Here is a 20,605-nt window from a genome sequence, read left to right on the forward strand (position 1 = left end):
CGGGTGCCACTATTTCTTCCACTAAAAATTGGAAGAAATATTCCAATTTTTCTGATCCCCTTTTGGAGACTTGGCAAGCCCTTGCCACTTTCCGAATGGTGAAAAAACGTCTTTGTCCAGGAAAACTTTGTGTGAATGGAACGTTTTGGTTCTCTGGGCACAGATGGAGCACCTAAGCTCAGTAACACGCCTGGTTGGGCAGCTTTGCTGAAGACGCTCCACACATTGTCATGACTCATTGCTCTCAGGATCAACAGGAATTGGGCTGTGCCAGCAGATCTGAAAAGAAACTTGTCTACTGCTGTGAAAGTCGGTGACTTTCAGAGCCTGGTCCTGATATCAGCCTTTTCAAGAAAATTTAAATAGAAAAGAGATCAGAGTAGGAAGCTCTTCTCCATTACACTTAGTCCACTTGTGACTTTCCAAAGAACAAATCTTAAAGTATGTGATTGAACTTCATGCCTAAGTTGTATGTGTGCTCAATAGAGAGAGAGAGAGAGAGAGAGAGAGAGAGACGAAGAGAGAGAAAGAAAGCCTTCTCAGAACAATTTAACTGGGAGGTGTTCATTCCTAGTTTTGTTACATCATAGGTGTTTTTGACCATGAGACTAAGATAAATCTTTTGATCCAAGGTCCTACATAGAGCATTCTGGATGCTGCTAAAAGAACCCCAGCAACTCTTATAGCTCAGCTGCCGTATCAGAAAGTGAACATAGAAAGCAAACAACAATGTAAACTTTCCAATGAAGAGGAAGGACTTTCTGTGGTCTGAAGCTCAGGGTCTTGTTAGTTTCTCTGCAAGCAGAAATCTTCAGTACCCCAAAACACCATAAAATTCTTTTGAATGTTACTTCTGCTTAGATGACTTTAAAATTAAATCATGAATTCATCATCCTTTTTGGCCCACAGAAAGCTTCAATGATGTACACCTCACCCAAGATGGTTCCATTGATTCACAGTGGTGATGAGGCATGAATTCCACTCAGTGTTGGAGTATGTACTTTAACGTATATTAAGCCAATATTTTCAGAGCTTTTTGCCATTAAAAAAATTGAGGGGCTTCCCTGGTGGCGCATTGGTTGAGAATCTGCCTGCTAATGCAGGGGACACGGGTTCGAGCCCTGGTCTGGAAGGATCCCACATGCCGCGGAGCAACTGGGCCCGTGAGCCACAACTACTGAGCCTGCGCGTCTGCAGCCTGTGCTCCGCAACAAGAGAGGCCGCGATAGTGAGAGGCCCGCGCACCGCGAAGAAGAGTGGCCCCCGCTTACCACAGCTAGAGAAAGCCCTCGCACAGAAACGAAGACCCAACACAGCAAAAATAAATAAATAAATAAATAAACTCCTACCCCCAACATCTTCTTTAAAAAAAAAAAAATTGAAATTAAATGGATGACATAGGTGACATAAAACGACTTCTTATTCAAATCAAAAGCAGCCTTTCACTGGAATTCACTATTGAGTAAAGCTGAGATTGCCTTTTATTTTGTAGACACTTGGGTTTAATTTAAATTATTGAAGATAACATTTTGCATAATAATACTTATAGCAGTTATTTATTGCTTACTACAAGCTAAGCACCATGATATTACTTCGTATACAATGTCTAACTTAACCATTTAAACAGTCCTGTGAGGGGAGCATCAATATTACATCCCTTAAACAGATCAGAGAATTGAGACATTAGAGATTATGTAACTTACCCAGTGTCACACAGCTAGTACATGATAAAACCAAACATTCAGCACGTATCTGATTCCAGAGCCCATCCTTATATGTCAAAGGAATTAATTTTTAATGCAATAAAATAAACAGCTTGACCAGCTCAGTTTCTGTGCATTTTCCTGTGAAAGATTTCTTTTGATTTTATCACAAGGTTAGGGCTTCGTAATCAGTGAATCTTAGGGCTACGAACAACTAGACCAGACAAACCAGGCAGCATGGGCTCCCTGCACAGCCCCTCCCCTCTCTGTCTTTGCATCCTTGTGTCTGGCGCACAGCAGGTATAAATATTTGTCAAATGGCACACAGGCAGGACGGCTGTCCTAAGGTGGCCCTGGAAGTAAGCTGACTGTCTCCCAGGGCTTTACTTGGGAGGCGGGGACAGTTTGGGGTAGGGAAGTACTCCTTGGTGTTTGTGCCCTAGCCGGCCTTTGATCCTCAGCTTTGCAGATTCAGAACTCTGATTTTATCAGCATCTGAAGCACTTAATGTCTCAGGGACACACAGTCACGTTAATGTAGCCCACTTGCCTGGGCTACATTTGTCTAAGAGCCAAATAACTCAATTTATAATGAAAAATATGAAGGTCAGAAACCCAGGAATGTTAAAGTCATCGTGAACAGCGTGCATTCTCCAAGAAGGCAGACCTGCGTGGGAGTGAAAGCAGGACTGTAAGCTTACTTGGTAAATATGGAAAATGAACAGGAGGGGTTAATTAGAGGAATCCAGTGTTTACTGGCCTCTGCTAAGAGAGCTTGAGACGTTTATCTCCACAAATAAGGAGAGCCCTGCCAAACTGAACAGAACAGAATGGCTCTCCCCAGGACCTTTGCATTCCGACTCTTTTGCTAAGGGGGCTGTTAACTCTGCTACTGAGGGACACATTCTTCCTTTGCATATGCTAATGACTTTAATCTGGTTACGGTCCTGTTTTATTGGTCAGACCTCTTTCAGGTGAATTTGCATATTGCTGCAAAATCCATTTATTGAATTTTTTTAAAGTTTAATTCCCCCAAGGCAATTTTATTGGTGGACATTCTACTATAACTTCAGTGTACTAATGACTAGCATTTTCTAAGCCACTCAATAGATCTTCCAATAGAATTTGCTCCTCCTAATTTTAAAGTCAATATATAAGCCGTATGAAGAAGAGGATTATAGTCATTCATTCAATGAACGTTTAAGGGGTTACACCTACTATCTGTCAGGCTTGTTCCATGCAACTTACTGTTTAAGCAATAGAGTACAAAGGCAGATGACACCTCCTACCTTCAAGGAGTCTGCAGGTGTGTAAACACATATGTAAACAAAAACAGATACCATGAAAGACTATCTGAATAAAAAGACTTGTAAACAAAAAGATGGTGTTTAGTTCTAATAGAAATAAGAACAAGTTGTTATAAGATAGAAAACTAATAAGGACCTACTGTATAGCACAGGGAACTCTACTCAATACTCTGTAATGACCTATATGGGAATCTAAAAAAGAGTGGATATATGTATATGTATATGTATAACTGATTCACTTTGCTGTACAGCAGAAACTAACACAACAATGTAAATCAACTACAACTAAATCCCTGGGGGCGCAGTGGTTAAGACTCTGTGCTCCCAGTGCAGGGGGCCCAGGTTCGATCCCTGGCCAGGGAACTAGATCCCACATGCATGCCTCAACTAGGAGTTGGCATGCCACAACTAAGGAGCCCACGTGCCACAACAAAGGAGCCGGTGAGCTGCAACTAAGACCTGGCACAACCAAATAAATAAATAAATATTAAAAAAAAAAAAAGACCAAGTTGTTGTGCAAGCACAGACTGAGGAGAGATGCCTTCACCAAGAATGAATGGGAGATTTTTTTAAGTAGACAAGAGAGGAATATGCATTCCAATACGTGGAACCACTTATGGAAAGGTACAGAAATATAAGTGCCTCCAAGGAATGGAGAAGGTGCTGCCTCTGGAAGGTTGGGAGTGGACACAAAGGTCGGGTGGAGGGGACACAGGCATAGGGATGAGTCTACTTGAGTCTTCAGGACCAAAGGCATGGGAGACCTTTCCCACCTTCCCCCTTCCCGCTGGAATTCTCACCTCTCCATGTTTGCCTCTTGTGCCTCTGGCTATTAATTCTCTGTTACTTTCAGAAGCTTCTGCTTTCCTCAGGTAATTCTTTAAATCAGCGATTTTTAAAAATTAATTTTTTTATTACATAATGCATATGTGTGGTACAATATTCAAAAGATGTAAGGGCAAAGTGTGACAAATCAGGTTTCCCTTTGACTTACGATGGCCAGCCACGTAGTTCTGCTCTTCTGCTCCCAGGGACTACCTCTGGTACCAGCTTCCTGCATATCCTTCCAGAACGTCTCTGCATAGGCACGTATATGCACATGTTTATACACAAATGCATGTATGTATATAATTTTTTACACAAATAGTAGACTACTACTACATCTTGCTTTCTTTGCTTTACAATCAATTTTAGGGATCTTTCCATTTTTATTTATCCTTTTATTCATTCATTTGACAAATCTTTATGGAGTGCCTACCATAGGCCAGGCACACTTAGGTGGTGAGGATACAGCAGTGGGCAAAATAGGTAAAATGTCTGCCTTCGTGGAAATTATATTCTAGTAGAAGGGGTACAGGAAAGACAGACAAAAATCAAATAAGCACTGAAACATATATAGTGTGCCAGATGGTGATAAGTACTATGGAGAAAAATAAAGCAGAGTCCTGAGAGGGTAGAAGTTGGAGAGTGGCTGCAATGATTGCAGCAGAGACAGAGACTGACAGATCTTGTTCCCTATTGGTCCAGTAGCACTCTGTCAGATGAATATATCATAATCTGTTTAATCAGTCCCCTACTGATAGAAATTTACATTGTTTCTAACATTTTGCTGTTACAGTGATGCAATTCTTGCACATGTCATTTGACACATCCAAGAGTATATTTGTAGCTTAAATTCCTAGAAGTGGGGCTTCCCTGGTGGCGCAGTGGTTTGAGAGTCCGCCTGCCAATGCAGGGCACGTGGGTTCGTGCCCCGGTCCGGGAGGGTCCCACGTGCCGCGGAGCGGCTGGGCCAGTGAGCCATGGCCGCTGGGCCTGCGCGTCCGGAGCCTATGCTCCCCAACGGGAGAGGCCACAACAGTGAGAGGCCCGCATACCGCAAAAAAAAAAAAAAAAAAAAAAAAATTCCTAGAAGTGGAATTGCCAGATTAAAGTCATTAGCATATGCAAAGGGTCTGTGCAGTTTTAATTTTAAGAGATTTTGCCAAATTACTCTCTGAAGAGTACCAATTTACAGCCCTTTCAGCAATGAATGAGCGGACCACATCTTCATCAACACAGTGTGTTGTCAAGATTCACGATGTTTGCCTATCTGATGAGTAAACCATGAAATCTTATAAGTCTAATTTGCATTCACTTTTTATGATTGAAGGTGAGTTTCTTCTCATGTATTTAAAGTCCATTTCTACATCTTGTAAACTATCTGTTCATATCCTTTGCCAAATTTTCTATTATGTGTGTGCGGGGGGGTGGGTTTGGTTGTTTTGTTTTGCTTCATTTCTGATTTATAGAAACTCATTTCAGTAAAGAATTTACATCCTCTTTGGGATGTGAGTAGCAAATATTTTACTGAATTTGTCAGTTCTTTTGACTGTGTTTATAATAAATGGCTTTAGTGATACAGAAAATTTTTGTTATTATGTAGCTTAATTAAACCATCTTTTTAATGGCATCAGAAATTATTATTCTTTTTAACTTCCTGCGTTTTCTTCTAGTACTTTTACAGTTTATTTTTTAACATTTAAATATTTGGAATCCATTCTGTATAAAGTATGAGGCATGGCTCAAATTTTTTTTTGACTGATTACCTAATTGTCCCAACAGTGTTTAAGAATAATTCCTCTTTTCTCCATTTTTTAAAAAATCCCACTTTTTCATATGCCAAATCCCAATAAACATTTGGGTCCAATTTGGATTTTCTAGTCAACTTCATAGATTTGACTGTTCATTTATTCCACAAATGTATATGTGCCAGGCACTATTCTATACATGCATCAGTACCATGTTATTTTATTTATTTATTTTTGTTTGGCCACACTGCATGGCTTGCAGGATCTTAGTTCCCCAACCAAGGATCGAACCCATGCCCCCTGCAGCGGAAGCACGGAGTCTTAACCACTGGAGCGCCAGGGAATTCCCATCAGTACCATATTTTAAATGTTTCAGCTTATAAAATACATTTTACTGTCTGATAGAAAAACGCATCTCATTTTTCTTATTTTTTTTAGACTTTCCCTGGCTCTTTTTATTTGCTTGTTTTTCATTTGAACTTTAGAATCAGTTTTCTAGTTCCAAAATAAATCATCTTAGTGTTTTTCTTGGGATTACCCAAAATTTTATAGATTAATTTAGGGAGAATTGACATCTTTGTCATGCTGAAATTTCCTGAACAAGAACATGGGATATCATTTAGTATGTCTCCTTGTGTGTCCCTCACTAGTTTTCATTTAAATCTTTCACATGTTCTATACATTTTATCCTTTCTTTCAGTTTTTGTCTTCTTACTGGTTGTATAATTATCTTTAGTTTCTATGTACTAATTTTGAGTTCACTTATAGTTTCTGACAGTTTTTCATTTGATTCCCTTGAGTTTCCTGGGTAAATAATCATAGCATCAGCAAATAATGATGATTTTGCTTCACTTTTTCCAATTTTTTAATTTTTATTTATTTATGTCATCTAATTATGTTGGCTAAATAATAGTGGTGATAAAGAAGACCCTTAACTTATTCCTGATGTTACTGGGAATGCTGCTCTTTGTCATAGGTAGAAGCAGGAGTCTCCATTAGGTATTTTAATCATAAAAATCTGGGGTGCTTACCAGAGATCAAACTCTTTGAAAGAGATGAAGTTTATACAAAGATTCTTTCTAGTGATGGGGAGTTATCATAAGGCTATATTTAGACAAATGAGGGAGATAAGAAACAATGATGGTGTGTTTGCTAATTACTCGTTGTTTCACCCTTTTTTGTTAGCCCAACACTATTCTAACAATTTTATATATACCAGAGTATCTGAAATTAATCTCATCAAGGATTACAGGCTCTACACAGAGGCAAAATGCCCCAAAAGGAAACTTAATTGATAGAAGTTTCGGTGTCTTGCTCTGATATTGCTCATTTTTTAAGGGATGTACCAGAGGAGAATTAAATTGCCAAACAAAAAGAATAGGAAGGGAGTACAATAACTCATCAGCCTCTAATTAGCCAAAATTTGGCCTTAATTTAGAGGCTATTTTTTTTCCCCAAACATACAAAAATTTGGCCCCTGCTTGTCTAATCTATCAATACTCAAGTTTTCCTGTCTAGAAAAGTTGCTTTGAGATTGTGCAAAGGCTTTCACCTTTATTTTCCACATGGTCTTAAATAAAACAGATCTTTTTTTTTAGAACAGATCTTTAAAAAGATCTGTTGAATGTGTGTTAGGTAATTAGTGCATTCTGTGTGGTTTTATATTACCAATATGTTGCAATGTCTCTTGAACAAAGGAAAGGCTTTAGTTAGTCTAAATATACATCAGCTTTTAAAAAGATGATGAAGGTAGATAGTTTCCAAATGTCATATTACTAGAAAACTATGTTTTTGAATTACTAACTCTTGGATTTGTACTGAGTCTTTATCAATCATTATGGTTAAAATTTACTCTATCTTTTGCTATTTTATTTTTCATTTTCCTTTTAAAACGCCCCAAAGGCACTGTAACCCTCTAAATCTGTTATTCATTAACAAAACGCATGTTGAGGTAAGGACATTTCTAAAGCCCCAAATTGCTGACTTTAAAAGGGTTTAGTCTGTTTGATTTTTTTCAAGGAGGCAGTGGTGGGAGGAAAGAGTTGAATAATTTAAGCACTGTTCTACATGTGATAAGAGGAAACTATGACCATTTTAACAGCCTGGAAAAGGTTTGTCAAAACAACTCCTTTGCTTTCATTCTCCAAACTCTATTTAGAAGATCTGATTAATTGTCACAATATAGTATCACTTTCCTAAATGGATTAATTCTCACCTCAGGTTCCTAGCTAACCTGTGGTTCAGCAGCTTCCGAGCATTTTGACCACAATTCATAGTAATAAATATATTTTACATTGTGAACTTATGCATGTATGTGTATAGTTTCTTAAGATGATACTTAATCGATCTACAGGTTTTACACTCTCATATTTTCTGTTCTTAATCTAGCCTATCCCCTTCTGCTCTATTCATTTAAAAAATTGCTAGTTGTAACTTCTAACTCTGCAGTTTGAAAAATAATGCTATAGTTCACTGCTTCTCAGATTTTAATCACCTAGGGATCTTGTTAAAGTGCAGATTCTAATTGGGTAGGTCTGAGATACTGCATGTCTAACAAACTTGCAGGTGATGCTGATTGATGCTTCTGGTTTGTGGAGCACGCTTTGGAGAAGTAAGCCTGAAGCTATTTATCTTTGGTTCTTGTGGCCCAGTCTCTGGTTTATTCTTCTGAGGCAAGGGTCTTAGAATCTTATTAAGTCCTTCTTTTTGTATTTTACATTTTGTTGGGGTGAACAATTAAGTCTGTAATTTCAGGTTGTGTTAAGTGCAGTGAAGAGAAATGACACAGGCTGAAGGGAAAGGTCATGGCAGTGAGGGGCGTTGGATGTTTTAGGCTGGGTGTTTAGGCAACGCCTAACTGGGCCAGTGACATTTGACAAAGACCTAAACGAGGGGAGAAAATTGTGGGAAGATCTGGAGGAAGGGCAGTCCAGGCAGAGAGAACAAAAAGGACACAGGTCCTGAGGTGGGAAAATAATGGATATTGTTGCCGGGTACACGCTTCACAAACAGTGTAAAGACAGGTCTGACTAGAGGGGAGTAAGAAAGGAGAGTAAAAAGATCAGGGCACTTAGGTAAGCAGCCCTGATCATATAGGACCCTGTAGGCTGAGTTAAATTTGGATTTTATTCTAAGGGTGATGGGAAATACTGCAGAGTTTTGAGCAGAGAAATGACGTGAAATTTCAGTTTTAAATGATACGTAGTGAATATACTATAGAAGAATAAGAGTAGAAGTATGGAGACTGGTTAGGACATTATAGCAGTGGATCGTATTGACTTCTTTCCAATGACAGAATTGTGCCCATTTATTTTCTAGAACAGCTAGAGTTTCTACTTCCAAAATCTCTTAAATTCTTGCCCCACCTTCCATTTTGGAAACCGCTTATCTGTTCTAGCCTGGATGACTTCCTTAATCATTCAGGTTAAACAGAATGATATTCCAAAATATAAATCTGATGATTATACTATCAAATAAAAATCCTTCATTTTTCCCTAGTTTGCTTCAGGATAAAGTCCAATCTTAGCATAACCTAAACATACTTTTGAATCTTGTCTCTGATTCCTTTTAAAGTAGGTTCAGGTACATGCAAAAAAGCTAACATATAAAAATTTTATTCTCTCCTTCTATAGTATCTTCCTCTGCTCCCTTTTCTGCCTTGAAAACACCTACTTATTCTTCGTAAATCAGTTCAGATGTCGCCTCCTCAGACTTGGATGCCCTCTGTGCCCACTCTCAAAGGAGCTAGGTGCATATTCCTCTGTAGCAGTTGACTCACAGACCCCTACTTTAGCTTTCATCATATTTTATAACTGTTTGTACTTTGGGATTGTGAGCGCCTCAAGGTCAATAACCATATTCTATCCATATTTATGTCCTCAGCACATAGCATTGGCCCTGGCACATAAACAGGCTCTTAGCAAATATTTGCCAAGTGAATAAGTAAGTGATGGACAACTGAAAAAGAGCCACCCTTAATAAATAACATGAGACGCAAAAGTTATGCAATATCTATCACTCTAGCTTTGAAGGCGGAATCAGGCCAAAGGGAAGGCTTGGACCCTCTTGCCCTCCTCAGCCCGCACAGCAAAGTCCACTGGTATTGTCCCAGAGTACTATGGAACCCTGATCTTGGGACCCTTTGTGTCTACAGTGTTCCCTGAACCCACGTTTGTGAGGCTAAGCAACCCAGGTGACCACAGAACTTGAAGTGCCTTTTTGATAGCCACTTCCATATTCAAGAGAAGGAAGCTAGATTTACAACCAAATTATTTTAACTATCAACCACCATTTCAAAAAATCAAAATTGGTAATTTGCAAAGTTAGTCAACAGTAAAGGAAGAGAGCGATAGCCCCTGGGCATATTTTTCTGTATACATAACTCTCCCCTAAGGACAGAGGTCAGAAACCAGAAAATTCCAAAGAAAATTTGATAGTTAAGTATGTAAGCTGTCCTTCAAATTCTTCTAGAGCCAAGATGATGATTTTTTTCCCCCATTTTTATCTTTCTACACCCTAGTGCCTCATAGAGTGCCAGTACCTTGTGGGTACTTAATACATGTTGATTGAAAAATGTTGAACCGAGACTCTTACTTTGAAATTTTTTTCCAACTTTATTTTTGCCTTGGGCTTGTTTCTTTCAAACCTGTGTAAATAACAAGGAAAAACATACTCAATAGTTTCTAAACCAATAACATCACAACTGGTATTTCTGTTGCCTTATGTTACTGTAAGTATCACAATAAATGTACAAAGCAGTGTTCAGAAAGAAACAGGCCTGTACCACAGGGAAGCAAGGCCCAAATTTCTTATTCTTCCATGGTATTACTCTAGTTGTATGGTCCATAGTGTCGTTAAAGGTTTGAACAATAAGACATAGTATAGGCTATTCAAGAAGTCAAGCGAGGGGAAAGAAAAGAGTTATACTGAGAAAGTACGGTATATTTGGCCATTTTGTAAATGGCTGAATATCACCAGTTTCATATGGTTCAACCTAAGAGCAAAAAGGAAGGGAAAATTGAGGGAAAGTATTTCTAAAATAAAAGATATGTTCATGCCACGTTAATGCTTTGAAGGACTCAACAAAAATGAAGATGGCCCTTCAGTATCAGAATCACCCAGGGGCTATATAGCATATTGGTTAAGATATGAATTTCAAAGTCAGACTTCATTTAATTGAATTCTGTGATACGTATACCACTTACTGTGTGATCTTGTCTTCTGCCTCAGTTTCTTTGCCTGTAAAAGGGAAAAATAATAATACCTCATTGGGGGTTTGAGTAGATTAAATAGAATAAAACTGTAATGAGCTTAGAAATGTGCTTTAGTAGAAACCAAGTTTCCGGGACTTCCCTGGTGGTGCAGTGGTTCAGAATCCACCTGCCAATGCAGGGGACACGGGTTTAATCCCTAGTCCAGGAAGATCCCACATGCTGCAGAGCAACTGAGCCCGTGCACCACAACTACTGAGCCTGTGCTCTAGAGCCCGCGATCCACAACTACTGAAGCCCGTGCACCTAGAGCCTGTGCTCCGCAACAAGAGAAGCCACCACAATGAGAAGTCTGCACACCACAATGAAGAGTAGCCCCTCTCGCTGCAACTAGATAAAACCCACGCACAGCAATGAAGACCCAATGCAGCCAAAAATTAACTAATTAATTAATTATTTTAAAAAAGAAACCAAGTTTCTACTAGATGCGTGATGTTATTTCTATCAGTCTTCTTCAATCAGAAAGGAAACCATGATGTTAGCAGTCATTTATGTGAGGGCAAATACGAATTTGGAGTTCCTAAGTATTTTAATGTATTTACTAGAGGAGATCAGGCTTTGGGGTCAAAAGGATCTGGATTTGTCTTTGGGGGAATTTTTTTACCTTTTCTTAAGTATCATCTTTTTCATCTGAAAAGTGAGCAAAAGATGTACCTAATTCATATGGTTGTTGTGAAAAGTAAATGAAATTATTTATGTAAAATCCTCAACAGAAAAGTCACAAAGTACTTAATAAGTCATAGCTATTACTATTAATAGTAATTAACTACATTGACCTGAATGTTACAAATAGATCTTCTTACAGTTTCCTAAAATTAACCAATTCAAAAAAGAGGTTAAATTTTTGTTTATTTTACAAACTTATCCTTGAATATTCTGTAATAGTCATTGCCTAGTTAATTTGTTTTAAATTGAAATAGAGGGACTTCCCTGGTGGTCCAGTGGTAAAGAATCTGCCTTCCAATTCAGGGGACGCTGGTTCGATCCCTGGTCGGGGAACTAAGATCCCACATGCCACAGGGCAACTAATCCCGTGTGCCACAACTACTGAGCTCACACTCCTCATCTAGAGAAACTGCGTGCCACCCACGCACTCTGGAGTCCATGCGCCACAACTAGAGAGAAGCCCAAGAGCCGCAACGAAGATCCCGTGTGCTGCAAATAAGACCTGATGCAGCCAAAAATAAGAAATAAATTAATAAAATAAATGTTTTTAAAAAGTGAATTAGAATTTTAAAAAACATAAATTCTGTAGATGCATTCAGTTTCATATAATTCATCTGTATAAACAGTGTTGTAATTTCAGGATGAGTACCACATAGAAACATTAAAAATATTATTTAATGTCTCTTAAAAATTACAGTGTCTAGTTGTAAAGTTCTATGCAACAAAAGTGTAAAAAAAATACAATGAAACAAAAATTCTGTTTGGTCTTTTGGTAAACAAAGGCATATTTTGTTGTTTATTACAATAAAGAGGAGGCAACGAAAGGACTGACAGAGCCTAGTGAAAGGGGTGCCATCTATCTGAAGGGATAGCTTAAGCTCCATTTCCCTTCCTTAAATCTCCATTTAGCTCTGACACAGTGGTGCTGCCATTCATAGGCTTAACTCTACGGAGATATTCTTCCAATCAGAATGTTCTTATAAGTGATGTAATTTAAAAGGGGAAGAAAGAGCAAGCATATTTGCTAAAATCAACTCAGAAGATTGAGAGCTAAGCAGATAGAATGTGAACAACAAAAGATCAGCTCAGATTGAGTCTTCAAATTGTTGTGAGAGGCATTTGTTTAGAAAGATACTCCTAGGGATCCATATGTTCAAAGAGAAAAAGAATGAATTCAAAGATAATGTCCTTGAGATGTATTTGATTAATGTAAAGGACAACACTAATGGTTATAGAAAAAGTGCTTTTCTAGAACTTGAAAAGATAGAATTGATACACAACTTCATAAAACTTCATTGACCAGGAATGTATTTTCCCCTGAGGCTCAAGAGCTTTAAAGCCACATAAAATATTTCATTGTTTTGTGATTCATGATGCTGGCACATCTTACATCACATTCAATAAAGAACAGTGCGGGGCTTCCCTGGTGGTGCAGTGGTTGAGAGTCCGTCTGCCGATGCAGGGAACACGGGTTCGTGCCCCGGTCCGGGAAGATCCCACATGCCGCGGAGGGGCTGGGCGCGTGAGCCATGGCCGCTGAGCCTGCGCGGCCGGAGCCTGTGCTCCGCAACGGGAGAGGCCACAACAGTGAGAGGCCCGCGTACCACAAAAAAAAAAAAAAGAAAAAGAAAAAAGAACAGTGCGTGTTTCTTCACATCATCTTCCCGCAGAGAAAGTGAGGAACACGAAGGCAAGTGACATTGTCAGGAGTAAAAATCTTCACTTCTATATTAAATATTTTTGTTCATTTCTTGTCTGGTATCTCCATACTCACTTTGAAGCTGTTGCTTCCAATGTGACTGGGTACTCATATTTTTCAATGTCTATCAGTCTGCAACAGTTTAGTTTTGGTCTGAACTAGACAGATGGTGCCTGAAGATCCCTTCTACATGCATTGTTTTGACTTTGAAAGGAATGAGTCAGTATGACAGAGCGGTTAAAGTTCAGTATTTGGTTTCAGACAGGGCCAGTTCAAATGCAAGACCTGGCTTATTTACTTCAAGTCTCTAAGTCTCACTTTCCTTAACTGTAAAATAGATAACTTTTATAATGCTTATTGCATTTGATTATTGAGAGCATTAATTGCATATAAGACAACCAACATAGTGCCTGACACATGGTAAAAACTAAAGGCGCAATAATTATTTTTGAGCTCTTTATTAGATAATGTTTGGAAAATTATAGGACTAGCACTTACTTATTAGGATGGGAACTTAAGTCCTTCTTGATTCATGAAGTGTCCTTAAGCTATAACGATCTCTTCTGCATTTGCCACTAATTGCACACGTAAGATACCTTTATTATTATTTTCCGTTGCAGGGTAGAGATTATTGCCTCAAAACATGAGATAAAAAGACCAGCAATGAGACTTCTATTTCTGGGAAGAGGGAGGAGATAAACTTTTCCCTACTTCTCTCATTAAGTATAGCTTAAACACTCTGCACATTCTCTGGAAAACAAACATAAATAGACTCTGAAAGGTGGAGAGAAGAAGGCAGACCAGATAGGAACCTTGGGACCCAAGGAATGACATGGCAGTAAATACCCTGAGTTTTCTTTTTGCCTTATGTATGCTGGACTGGGTGATGGAGAAGCCCACAAAAAACAGAAACACCAGTAGGTACAGACCATATATATATGTATAACTGAATCACTTTGCTGTACACTTGAAACTAACACAATATTGTAAATTAACTGTACTCCAATTTTAAAAAACAATAGATAAATAAAAATGGAATTCTAAAAAAAGTTTAAGTAACCTATAGGAAGACAGGAAAGAGAAAACAGAAATTGTGAATGATAATACTTTCCTCCTAAGACCAGGAATAAGGAAAGGATGTCTGCTCTCACCACTCTTCTTCAACATAGTTCTAGATGTTCTAGCCAGTGCAATAAAGCAAGAAGAGGCAATAAAAGGCATACTGATCAGAAAGGCAGAAGTAAAACTGTTGCTATTTGCAAACGAGATAATTGTCTACATAGAAAACCCTAAGAAATCTACAAAAAATTTTTACAACCAATAAATGAGTTCATCAAGGTCACAGGATACAAAGTAAGCATATTAAAATCAACTTTGTGGGTTTTTTTTCGTTCCAAGATGGCAGCCTCCAGCCGCGCACAGGTGCTGGATCTGTACCGGGAGATGCTGAGGGAGAGCAAGCACTTCTCCGCCTACAACTACAGAACTTAACGCCATCAGGAGGATAAGAGATGCCTTCAGAGAAAATAAGAATGTAAAGGATCCTGTACAAATTCAAGCCCTAATGAATAAAGCCAAAAGAGACCTTGGAATAAATCCATCGACAGGTACACATTGGCCAAATGTATTCGACTGACAAGCTCGTCATTGAGAATCAAGAGAAGCCCAGGACCTAGGGAGCCGGGACCAGCCACCACCGGCAGCCGTGGACCACTTTCAGCATCCATCCTGCTTGGCAAGGGCACTCCCAGCAGACCACAAGTGGCCTCTCGCATCAGCTTTAAATAGCTTCTTACTCTGCCTGCCCTATAGGAACTGATGAATTGAGCGAGGTTCCCATTCTCCTGCAGCCTTAGTGACAAAGGGTGGCTGTCTCTCCTTGGTTCAAGTGTTAGAATGAAGAGCTGGAGCTCCTCAGGAGAATGTTGTGTATTACTGTGTCTCCTCCAGCCCACCCCTCCTTGTAGCTCCTCAGCACTTGTATACAGCATTACCAGAGTTTGTTTCTTGGTCCTTGACAATAAAGAGAAGGTCCCTAGGCCTTCTATACCAGACGCAAAAAAAAAAAAAAAAAAAAAAAAAAAAAAAAAAAATCAACTTTGTTTCTATATACTAGCAATTAACATGTGGACACAAACATTAAAATATAATATTACCTACAATAACTCAAAAAATTGAAATACTTAGATGTAAATATTACAAAACATGTCTACGTTTTCTATGCTAAAAACTACAAAACACTGGTGAAAAAAATGAAAAAAGGTCTAAATAAATGGAGAGACATACTGTTTTTGTTGATTGGAAGAATCAACATAGTAAAGATGACAATTTTCCCTTATTTGATATACAAGGTTAATGCAATTGCTATCCAAATTCCAGTAAGACTTTTGTAGATACAAACAAGATTATTCTAAAATGTATTGGGTTGGCCAAAAAGTTTGTTCAGGTTTTTCTGTATGAACTTTTTTGGCTAACACAATATATAGAAGGGCAAAGGAAATAAAACAGTTAAGACAACTTTGAAAAAGAAGAATGAAGTTGGAGGAATCAATCTTTTCAATTTCAAGATTTATCATGTAGCTTCTTTTTTTTTTTTAACATCTTTATTGGAGTATAACTGTTTTACAATGGTGTGTTAGTTTCTGCTTTACAACAAAGTGAATCAGTTATACATATACATATGTTCCCATATATGAAGCTTCTTTAATCAAGACAGTGTGGTGTATAGATACATAGATCAATGGGATAGATTAGAGAGCCCAGAAAAAGACCGACTTAAATATGCACAACAGATTTTTGACAAAGGTACAAGTACAATTCAATGGAAGAAAGGTAGCCTTTTTTTAAAATGCTGCTGGAGTAATTGGATGTTCATTTTATTTTATTTACTTATTTATTAATTCTTTATTTATTTATTTTGGCTGTGCTGGGTCTTGGTTGCAGCATGTGGACTCTTAGTTGTGGCATGCAAACTCTTAGTTGCGGTATGCATGTGGGATCTAGTTCCCCGACCAGGGATTGAACCTGGGCCCCCTGCATTGGGAGCATGGAGTCTTACCCACTGGGCCACCAGGGAAGTCCCAGACATTCATTTTTAAAAAAGAATCTCAACCTAAACCTCAGATCTTATCCAAAAAGTAAGATCATGGACATAACTGTAAAATAGAAAACTATAAAACTTTTAGACAAAAACATAAGAGAAAATCTTTGAGATCTAGAGATAGATAAAGCGTTCTTAGACTTGACACCAAAACCATGATCTATTAAAGGAAAAACTGATAAATTGAACTTCATCAAAACTTAAAAATTTGCTGTGCAAAAGATCCTGTTAAGAGGATGAAAAGACAAAGACTAGTGTTTAGAATACATAAAGAACTCTCAAAACAACAGTTTTTTAAAAACTCCAGTTAGAAAATGAGCAAAAGACACAAGGAGACATTTCACCGTAGAGAATATATAGATAGCAAATAAGCACATGAAAAGATGTTTAACAACATTAGCACCAATAGGGAAATGTGGATTAAGATAAATCGCTACACACTTATCAGAACAGTTAAAATAAAAAGAAGTAGTGAAGATCCTGGTGAGGACAGGGGAAAACTGGATCATTCCCACATTGCTGGTGGGAATGAAAAATGGCACACGCTCTGGAAAATAGTTTAGCAGTTTCTTTAAAAAATAAACATGCAACTACATAATGAGCCAATAATTGTGCTCCTGGGCATTTAACCCAGAGAAATAAAAACTTATGTTCACACAAAAACTTGCACACAAATGCTTATAGCAACTTTATTTATGAGCCCAAAACTGAAAACAACCCAGATGTCCTTCAATGGATGAGTGGTTATAAATCTGTGGTACATCCATATCATGGAATACTCTTCAGCAATAAAAAAGAATGAACTCTTGATACATGAACAATCTAGATAAATCTCCAGAGAAGTATGATGAGAAAAAACATAAATCATAAAATGTTATGTACTATATGATTCCATTTATGTATCATTTTTGAAATGATAAAATTATAAAATGGAGAACAAATTAGTAGTTCCCAGGGGATAAGGAGGGGTTAGAAGGAGGAGGGAAGTGTGTGTAGTTATAAAAGCACAACATCGGAATTCTTGTGTTGTTGTAATTGATCTATATCTTGACTGTATTAATATCAATATCCTGGTTGTGAAATGATACTATAATTTTGCAAATTATTACCATTGGGGGAAACTGGGTAAATTGTACATGGAATTTCTACATTGTTTTTTATACAACTGCATGTGAATCTGTAATTTTCTGAAAGTAAAAAGTTTAACTGAAAAAAAAAAAAACCCACCAGAAGTCCTAGATTCTGATCCTATGTCTAGGTGATTTTTAGAAAGACATTACATTACTCAGCTTCAGTTTACTCATCTGTAAAATAGAGGAAATGATACCTGCACTATATCCTGGAAGTGGGCAAATAAAGAGAAAAAAATTTTAAGAATTTGCACATAGCTACATACTCAGAATCAGACTTCTAGAACAGAAGGGACATTAGTAATTTCCTATTTCATTGGTCTCCAAATTATTTTTTTCTGGATCATAGCCACCACAGGTTGGACATTGTGAAGAGTGATGGGAAACTCTTTCTAACGTTCCACCCCCACTCCCCTCACCACTCAGCCTTGCCTTCCTTTGTTTTCCATATTAGAATTCTGAGGGATTTTGTAGGAGAAAAGTGTTTCTTACTTAAGGCATTTTGAAAACAATTCTTCTAGTCCCAATATTTCATTTTACTGACCAGGCGACTGGTAACCAGAGAGGTTTAGTGACTTACTCAAGACACTAAGGTAGTTGGTGGTGGAGCTGAGAACAGAACTAGGGCTATTGACCCTCAGTCCGGTTTTTTTTTTTTTCACTAAATCATGGTGCAAATAGCTTAATCAGGTAATAAATTTGCTAATGTAATAACATGTATTGTTGTTTAGAGCCATAACTTTATACAGTCTTCCTTAAACACATGGGGTGAATTTGTAGACATGTTGGTGACGTTGCTATTGGATATTGTTTAAAGGTGGATGGAATTCAAGGAGCGTCTTAAACATACATAGTTAGAGTACATATTTGGAAAAAGCTTGTTGGTGCCACCTAGTGGTTCAAGTGATAGATATTAATAGTAGTACTTCAGAAGACATTTTAGAACCCCACTTTTGTTAATGCTATTTCTTTTTTTTCTTTTTTAAAATAATTTTTATTTATTTATTTATTTTTGGCTGCTGTTGGGTCTTCGTTGCTGCATGCGGGCTTTCTCTAGTTGCAGTGACTGGGGGCTACTCTTCGTTGCGCTGTGCGGGCTTCTCATTGTGGTGGCTTCTCTTGTTGCGGAGCACGGGCTCTAGGCGCGCGAGCTTCAGTAGTTGTGGCACGTGGACTCTAGAGCGCAGGCTCAGTAGTTGTGGCGCCTGGGCTTAGTTGCTCCGCAGCATGTGGGATCTTCCCGCACCAGGGCTCGAACCCGTGTCCCCTGCATCTGGCAGGCAGATTCTCAACCACTGCGCCACCAGGGAAGCCCAAAGCTATTTCAGTTGATGCACTAAAAGTCATTGCCAGCTACCTCAGCCACTTTATGATGTTTTAGGTGAAAATGCTTTTCTAAATTCAAAATAAGAGGCTCACTTTTGGTTTAGCTACAAAGTTTATCTCTGCTAATTAAAAAGTTTCTTCTTGATAGAGCAAATTACTTAGATAAATTATTTTCAAGCCCAGATTACTTGTTAATTGCAACTAATTTTTAAGTCAGAATAGTGAATCCTTAGTACAGATCCTTAGGATTCCTGTAAAACTAATAGGCTTAAAAGTATTAACATTCTTTTTTAAAAAATCTGCAATTTGGATCTTTTACTAAATCAAGTATTACTCTGTATAAAAAAACCTTGTGACCATGTTAAAGACTAATGTCATAAGGCCTGCAATTAGAATTAAGTGCACAATTTAACCATTAGAAGGGTTTCAACTCTTTGAAGTTTTCTAATGAACGTATATTTCTTTCAACGAAAACTTATACTTTAGCAGATATAATCCTTTTCCTAACATCAAAGCAATTACTTGAGCAGACCAATACCTCCCAACAACTGTTGAACACTTAAAACACTTAATTACTTCTACATTGTTCACCATATAACAATTTTCTTTCTTTTATGAGGGGTCATGAAAGGAGTGAATCATAAAATAATTTGTTTGCTAAAGGTGTTATTAACTTTAGAAATTTCTGGCCTTCTGGGCTGGCCCACTTACCAAAGCTATTTTCAGAACAATGATGACAATGATGACTAAATACTCAAGTACACAAAAGATATTTGGTAGACAAGGATAAGGAAGGTTGTTAACAAGCCTGTGAATAAATCTGAGAAAAATAGGATACAAAAGCAGACATGGAGAGAAATGGGACCAGTGACAGAAAGAGAAGAAAAAAACATTTAAGGAACAGAGGTGAGGTACCATCATGGCAAAAGCGAAAAAGGTCTGAGATAATGCTGAAAAGGCTTAACGAACAGGAGAAATTTGGAAAGCAAATTTACATTCCCAGGTAAAAATATCAACCTGTGCAAAATTATGCAGTTGTTCCAGATTTATTTTACTAATTGAATATTTTTAACTATTGAGTAGAGGTACATTTTCACAATGCCAATTCAAAAAAGATTTTTTATGAAAACATGCAAATGTAGCCCATTTCCAAGGGCTTGGATCAGAGATGAAGTTTATGGGCAGCACTCATTAGTCATGTCAGGTAATATTAAGTTCTTCATGTAAGTTACCCACTGACTAACTGAAGCTCTTGCCTCCTTAAAAAAAAAATCTGGACTCTATTGGAATACCCTCAGTTTTTTCCAATAAAAACACTTCAGACTGAATGTTGAAGACAGGTGGGAACAAAATAGGTTGTTTTTTTTACATCTTTATTGGAGTATAATTGCTTTACAATGGTGTGTTAGTTTCTGCTTTACAACAAAGTGAATCAGTTATACAGATACATATGTTCCCATATCTCTTCCCTCTTGCATCTCCCTCCCTCCCACCCTCCCTATCCCATCCCTCTAGGTGGTCACAAAGCACCAAGCTTATCTCCCTGTGCTATGCAGGTGCTTCCCACTAGCTATCTATTTTACGTTTGGTAGTGTACATATGTCCATGCCACTCTCTCCCTTCGTCACAGTTTACCCTTCCCCCTCCCCATATCCTCAAGTCCATTCTCTAGTAGGTCTGTGTCTTTATTCCCGTCTTAACCCTAGGTTCTTCATGACATTTTTTTTTCTTAGATTCCATATATATGTGTTAGTATACAGTATTTGTCTTTCTCTTTCTGACTTACTTGACTCTGTATGACAGACTCTAGGTCCGTCCACCTCACTACAAATAAC

General features: G+C 38.0%; 1 pseudogene; it reads left to right on the forward strand.

Moving 5' to 3' along the window:
- Positions 1-14,549: 14,549 nt before the first annotated feature.
- On the forward strand, positions 14,550-15,196 carry LOC102991989 (LYR motif-containing protein 4-like; annotated as a pseudogene).
- Positions 15,197-20,605: the final 5,409 nt, after the last annotated feature.

This window comes from Physeter macrocephalus, chromosome 6, assembly GCF_002837175.3.
Source record: "Physeter macrocephalus isolate SW-GA chromosome 6, ASM283717v5, whole genome shotgun sequence".
NCBI lineage: Eukaryota > Metazoa > Chordata > Mammalia > Artiodactyla > Physeteridae > Physeter > Physeter macrocephalus.